Genomic DNA, 7,775 nt, shown 5'->3' with positions numbered 1-7,775 from the left:
GGATTGTGTGATATGCGTTGCGATATCAATTGAAAACAAGTTGTAATTCAATACTGTATTCTGAATATTGAATTTAGATTTTCTCTTTTCTTGGTTTCTTATGTACTGAGAGATAGATCATTGTTAAGTACTCTGATCTCTCGCTTAATCTCAGTGTCAACACTTACGTATGACCTTGAGAATACCATAAAATAATGATTGAGCACCAGAGGTTAGATTTACATACGTATAATAAATACTGCTACTGCAGTAGCGGTATGACACACCCCCCACGGTGAAAGAAATAAATTATACAACATCAGTAGGATAATTTATTTAAAGAGTTCAATTTACTCAGTTCAAAGAAAAGTTGTTTTTTTTTTTTTTGGTAATTGACGATTTTAGATTATGTATTTTTCAGTTTTCCTCCAGCTCGATTTCCCAACTCGGGTTCCAATCGACTCCCTCATCCAAGGTAGCATATCCGAATTTTCGCATAAATAGATGTCTTTCGAGTCGTCGCACTTTCGATTCTAATGGTCTGTCGTCCCGATCTTTAAAATCTCTCAGTTGGTTTCTGTATTGTCTAAGTGCCTCCTTTAGAAGACCTCTACCTGTAAGGTTTTCAGATATTTCTTTGATTGAATGTTTTATCGGATCTCCGAATCGTTTGGGTTCTTTGTTTTTTGTTTGTCTCGAACTTCGTCTAATACCTGACTCTTCTGCACTTGATTCGTCCGAGAATCCTTGTGGTGGTTCGAAGTTTGTGTCCAGTTCCGAGCTTTGTTGAGGATTTTCTCGAAGTTCATCCGCAACTCGCTGCACTCCTCTTTTTAACAATTGGTCCGCGTACTTCTCCCATTCAGACGGTGCCAAATTTCGATTGTGAAATGTGTCCACGATATCTTCAAGAGGAGTGTGAGAGTCAATGCCTTTCAGTTTCGGACGCTGTTTTGCTTTCGGCGTAGAACTTGACTGAATTTTGGTATCTACTGTGTCTGATTCCGGCTTAGATGTTGCTTTCTCTTGCTCCGAGTTTGCTGCAGTCGCAGCTTGATTTGTCCCCTGTTGTTTCTTGTTTCGGCCTTTCTTTTCCTTTCCGCTCTTTTCCGGCTTGTTTGTGATATTTTCCTCTGTATTTGGTTTTGGTCCCGCCTTTTGCTCTTTTGACTGCAAGATTCAGGCCTCCCCCGGCTTCTGTGTCCTTTGAAGTGACTATTGTTTGGCTCCTCTGAAAGCGCTCTATTGGATTCATTGTATCAGCGATTTCCATTTCTCCTTGAAGTTCGTCCTCTGATCCCAGCTCCTCTAGTCGTTCTGGAGAGCTGACTCGCTTAAACTTTTTGGTAGGTTCTGACGATGGACTTTTACTCGTGCTTCGCTGGTTTTCTTGCGACAGTACCGTTTTTGATTGAGCTATATCCGATTTCCTATAGATCGAACAGGCTGATGTCCTAATTGTTGAGTCCGTTTCTGAAACGATTTTCCCCTTTAGTGGTCTGGTTAAGGCTTGTCCGCTTTTCCGTAGAGGGTCCTTTCGAAGTATAGTCTTGGTTGGTGACTTGCATTGGTTTTCTATTTTGTCCTCCACAAATCCCTTCTCCCAAGAGTAGATCATTTCCTTTCGGAGATCGGGATTGAGTTGCCCTGTCTCGTCCACTAATTTCCGGATGTCATTTTTAGCCGCGTCCCTTCTTTCGTAGTTCCAGCGGGCGTTCGCTTCCAACAATTCCTTCAGGGCTTTGGCTCTTTCTTTGTCTCTGTCCGATGCTATCTGCTGCTTGTGCAGTGGGCTTGTATCCCTGCTCAGTTGTCCCTTGCGCACTATCTTTAGATTCTCTCTCGACTGATCAATTCTTCGTTTCATTTGAGAAGCAGTCAGTGCTGAGCGTTCCAAGTGTTGTTTGTCTAAAGAATCAGAATTATTTAAAAATTTATCCCTCACAATTTTAAATTCTGTTTTTGGTAGTCTGCCGAAATGTGCTTGGAACGGAGATACTTGAATTGTTTTCTGCTTGTTCCACCGTAAGTCTCTCATTATAATGCTGAGGCATAATTTGATTGATTTATTATTTTCATCGAGCATCATCACTCCCAGTCTTCTTTTTATTGTTTGAATTGTACGTTCAACCAAACCACAACCTCTGTGATCCCCCACCGGACAGAATTTTTGCTCGATATTGAGTTCCGAACAGAATTTTTTTAAAGTTTTTCCCTTAAATCCTGAAAATTGGTCCGATCGAATTGATTCAGGGACTCCATGTGTGTCGACATATGATCTCAAGAATTTTACTGTGCTCTTTCCACTTGTGGATTTTGTAACCTTCACTGATGGAAATTTTGAGAATCGATCAATAGCTACTAAAAGATAGATTTTTTTTCCTTTTTGATTTTCTATAGGCCCCGCGTAGTCTAGTTGTACCTCCTGTCCCGGCTGCGTGAGCAGTGGCAATGGTTTTGACGAATTTTTCGAAATAAGGTATTTTACATTCTTACCATATGGTGGTACAACTACGACACTCCTCTGCCAAATTCACGATGTCTTTATTCATATATTGCGTAGCCCAACATAGCCTCCTGACCTGGGTGTCCTCGATGGATTCGTTTCAGGACAGCTTGTCGTAGTTGAACTGGTACTGCTAGCCGATTATTCGCCAAGATGCAGTCGTCCTGAACTGCCATCTGTGACCACAACGGATTTGTATAGGGTCCCATCAATTCGAATCCTTGTTTATCCCCTCTCTCTACCACTCTCCTGAGGCGGTCCATCCACGTGTCATCTGTGGTCAGTTCTGCTAGTAAGTTTTTGTCGAACAGTTTTGCGAGGTTGTCCAGGGTCTCCACTTGTTGCTGCTTTTGCAGTCCTGTTTTTCCTAGTCCCTTTGGCGGTTGAATTGAGCACACTTCCTCCTCACTCTCCGCCTCTTCTGTGGTTGTCAGGTCTACTTCTATTACATTTACCTCACTGAGTTTTCGTTCCGTCGATGCGCTCGGTTTTGGCGATGTTGAACTTGATTCGTGTTCCAAGTTGTCCCTGACTTCTTGGGTATGAGCCACCAGTTCTCGATTTTCCTGAACATTGTTTTCTCCGCCTATTAACTGCCAGAAGGAGAGCAGTCTTTGATCCGCTACTCGTTGTTGTTCCGGTTCCAACGACCATTTTACTCGTTGTGCATGACGTGTTTCGCTGTCGGAGCTGTCCCTATTTTTTCTGCTTCCTCGTATTTTTTTCTCGTGCGTTGGACTGTCTCTGTGATCTCCTCCTCTTCCGAGAGTTCGTTATTGGTGGAAAGTGATTGGTTCCACTTTGGGTCCATTATACTTTCTTCGCGCTCCTCATTCCGCCATTCTTGTGGTGAGTTCGACCACCAGTCGTATGCTCTGTTTTTATTTTCTGACATCTCGATCCTTGAGTCTGTTTTTTCTATTTTGCTCGTTTCTGGTCGTTTTTTGATTTTGGAATTATTTAAGACTGACTGTTTAGTGGGTTGATTTGACGAAAAAGTGATTTGTTTCTGTTGAACTGTTGTGTTTAGCTGTTTTTGCAGTCGTGGAAACTGTTTTCTCTCGTTCCGGTCGAGCCTTGTTCGGTTTTGACCGTTTTGGTTGCTATAGCAACCATTACTTGATGACTGTTTCGTAACATTCCTTCTAGAACATTCTAGAACGTTTTCGTTCCGGTTGAGCGACCTTGAGTCTTTAAGCCTACTGTTCCAGCAGTCGAACGCTTCATGAAAAGAGTTTATTGTCGCTACTACAAACTTTTCGTCTAATTCTGATTCGGGCCAGGGATCATTGAAAGGATCACGCGATAAATAATCAACTATGCCCATGTCCCTCCCCGGAATGTGAACTATGTTGAACTGATATGGCAGTAACCGGTCAACCCACCGGGTTAAACGTGATTGGTAGGTCTTGTTCGATTGATTAACATCCAATGCTGTTGTAAGCGCTTTGTGGTCAGTTGCGATGGTAAATGGTTTCCCCAGAAGGTAGTGTTTATATCTATCTACTGCCCAAACAACTGCCAATAATTCCAACTCATTTGTTGAATATTTTTTTCTTGGGAATTTAAGCATCGGGATGCGAACGAAATTGGGGCCCACAACCCTTCATCATTTTGTTGTTCTAAAGTAGCCCCTAGCCCATCATGGCTAGCATCGCATTTAACTCGTGTTTCACGATTTGCATCGTAATAATGCACTTTCGTAATATTTGCCACAGCTCCTTTTATAGCATTAAATGCTACTGTGTGAACATCCCCCCACTCGAATTTTTTCACCGGGAGTTTCATGTTTTTTAACTTTTTCTTTTGATTTTCTTCTTTAAGAAGTGGTCTTAATTTTTCGGTCAGACTGGCTACGTTAGGTATAAATTTAGCTAAGTGATTTATGCTTCCTAGAAATGACCTTAGTTGTTTTAGGGATTTCGGCTGGTTCAAGTTTACTACGGCTTCCGTTTTAGTGATTTTCGGTCTAACCCCTTCTTCTGAGAGATGGTGACCCAACCAATTCACTTCTTGTTTAAAAAATTCACATTTTGAGAGTTTCAGTGCCAAGTTTTCCGCATCCAATTTCTTTAGTACTGCTTCTACTAAGTTTGCATGTTCGATTTCACTTCCCTTTGACACAATAAGTATGTCATCCAGAAAACAGAACGTGTTTTTAGCGTGATTGATGGTTCTATCCATAGCCTTTTGAAATTCAGCTGGCATATCTGCTAGACCGTAGAACCCTGTCAAGAATCTGTAAGTTCCAGTTGCTTTTCCACCCACAATGTTAAAATTGCATTGTCTAGCTGTATCAGCAGCCAATTTTAGTTGACTGTACGCATATTTCAAATCTAACACCGAAAAATATAGCGTACCCTTTTTGTTTTCAGTTACAATCTGGCTTACCCCATCAATAAGTTCATCTACATTATTCGGCATTTGGTATTTGTTTTTGAACAATTGTCTATTGATTGGTTTTGCATCCATTGCCAATTTTATTGAGTCGTCCTTCTTTACTGTTATCACAATCGGGGCGATAAAGCAATCACTTGTAAATTTATCAAGTTTTGTTATATGACCTTCTGTCAATAACTTCTCGATTTCTTTTTCGACTTTATCTTGTATGTGAATTGGGATTCTTCTCCCCTTTTCTTGAATCGGACATAGTGGGTATTTGAATTTTGAACTGGCAATGTGATTTTTTGAAATGCCTTGCCTTTCAAATAAGTTTTTAAATTTAGTGAAAAATTTTTCTTTCCAACCTTCTGACTGCTCGCACATGAGCACGTCAAACCTGGTGAGTTCTTTTGGCGCCGGTCTTTGTGTAGTCACTATTCCCACTTGTCCTTGCAGATCTAATCCCATGATGCATCTAGTTTTTCGTTCTGATACCAGAAAGGTTGCGCCCTTTACCTCCCAGCCCGCTGACCTCAGATTGGTTTTCAGGGCTCCCAGGATACTGATCGGTTGTTTGTTGTAATCCACGAATTTGGTTTGTAAGTTCAATTTGTCGGACGGTATGAATCTCACTTTGTTTGATTTTTCCATGATTTCCTTTGTCGTGGCCCAGTTAAGAAATGAAACAGGACTTCCAGTGTCCACTGTTAATTGAATTATCTGGTTATCTATTCGTATCATGGCTTTTAGTGATTTTACGCGATTCAATGTTGGATCGCGAATAGAATCTATTTTCTGAACTCGTATCACTTTTCCGTTTGTGTTGTTTCTCATTTCGTTGATTCGATCTTTCACATATTTTGAAACTCGCTCATTTTCCGGTTGGTAGGTTTGTATTGACATAACTTCAAATTCACTACATGACCCAACACCTTCACTGATCTGGTCGCATTCCTCTACCGATCCTTCCGAATCTTCCGCAACTTCACTTACTTGTTGGGATCTGCACATTTTGGCGAAGTGATTTGGCTTACCACAGTGTTTACAATTCTTCCCCATCGCTGGACAATTTTTTAGATGTCCCTGTTCAAACGTCCTTCCACATCTATTACATGGTTTTGTTTTCGTGTTTTGAGTTTTGTTATTATTCTGTCTGTTATTTGTTTCTCTTCTATTTGGAGTTTTGGTTTTCCCCCCCAAATTGCGAACTGCCATTACAGGTTCCTGTTTTATTCTCACACCCGATGTGTAATTGCTATTTGATCCTCCTGTAGCCGCAGCATTAGTCTTTTGAAATGCCATTGTGGTTAACTTGCTATGTTCGAATTTTATAGCCCTTTTTAGAACTTCCTCTGGATTCAGAGTTTCGAATGTCAACGTGTCCTGCAATGTCATGTTTTTGATTCCTTAATTACCATTTTTAGCAGTAACCACTTTGCATCCGGCTTTTTTTTTCAGTAACCTTCGTTTGCTCCCTCCGGGTGAGCGTGCGACAGCTTTGTGCGAGAGATTTACTCCAATTATAACAAAAACCGCTCTCTTTCTTTTAATTTTCATTTCCAGCCGCTTAATGCCCGTTTTTTGTTGTTTTTTTTCTGCTCAACATAGGCAAACACGGGCATGTGAGTTTAAAGTTTTAAAACATTAAACATTTTTTTTATAGTTTAGTAGATGAGGTGTGTACACTTTGGTTGGTGAGAGAAGAATATAGAGGGGGGGGGTAGTTTTCTTTGGCAATGAGTAAGGTTTCTTAAGCGGTAAGTTTTTTGGGCCCTGATTTAAAAATTGAAACATTAAAGAAACTTCAATTGTAAAGTTTCACTTAGCAAGGGCTACGGCAAGTCTTTCACAATTTTTTCTATAATACATCAAGTATTTTTTTTGTATTTGATACGGCATTTGCTTTATTTTATCCTCAGAAAAATCCAGACAAAGGTTTGAGAGGTACAAGTTAAAAGGTAAAAGACAGGTCTTAGAAAAGTTGAGAAAGGGGAATCATAATTATTTGCTTATCAAAGGAGGTTCAAAGAATTTGAAAAAATCGAAGAAAGCAAAAATGTTGTTAACAATGATAACCAAAAATTTTTTTCATTGAAGAACATTAACTAAAACAATAATAAAATCAACGCCATTGTACCTTTTTTGAAAAGTCGTGAAAAAAATTCACAAACCTTTTTTCCTACTAGCCTCACAGGTGAGCTAGATGAGAAGCAGAATCAATGAGACCGTCTTCATTGTCCCTGGACTCGTACTTTGACTTGCGGAATGCCATTCAGTTGTATGATATTTTATGGTTTTAGTTGATGCTTATAAAATGCTTTCTCGAATTTAAAAAACTCCAGTACAAATCAGCTACTATTCAGATGGCAAACCATCAGCTAAAAAAAACAAGCACAGGGTAGCATATCTGCTGCTGCCAACGATGCGACCGCTGTTGTTATTATAACAAATGAAAGTTAGCATGTGCATCAAGATTTACTTTCCAAAATGATCAGCTCTCAGGAGTTCAAAAGTTTGATCTCCTGCTCCAAAGTTCGCAATACTTCTCAATTCATAGACATTGTCTTCTCTTTTTGTTAATGAACAAAATATGCTCAGTCCTGATGCAAACCGTTTGTTATCAACATTTCCGTTGGTTTCTAAAGTCGACAAATCAAACCTCACAGCTGATAATCACAAAATTGATTCATGTTTAATGTCTATTGCTCTCGCGTGTCTGCTTCTCAGATACAAAAACTTATAATGGCTATGAACTTCAAAAAAGGTGCAGTTGGTTCGCTGTCTCTTATTGCACAATTGATCAGTCACCAATGACTAACATCGAAAAGATGATTCATCTTCAGCCTTTGCTCATGGCTTTAGGGTATGCACTCGTACGGTAATCTTGCATTCCATGTCCTTAGAAGCA

At 40.0% G+C, this 7,775-nt stretch overlaps 1 protein-coding gene across 1 annotated transcript in view; it reads right to left on the bottom strand.

Annotated features, from left to right (window-relative positions):
• The window catches only part of LOC134844159 (solute carrier family 15 member 4-like), a gene marked incomplete in the record, with an annotated part of 29,115 nt that overhangs the window by 301 nt on the left and 21,039 nt on the right, over nt 1-7,775 (bottom strand).

The sequence above is a fragment of the Symsagittifera roscoffensis genome, chromosome 4, assembly GCF_963678635.1.
Source record: "Symsagittifera roscoffensis chromosome 4, txSymRosc1.1, whole genome shotgun sequence".
Classification (NCBI taxonomy): Eukaryota; Metazoa; Xenacoelomorpha; order Acoela; family Convolutidae; genus Symsagittifera; species Symsagittifera roscoffensis.
The sequence above is the reverse complement of the archived record's forward strand: the minus strand, read 5'-3'. Positions and strand labels throughout refer to the sequence as shown.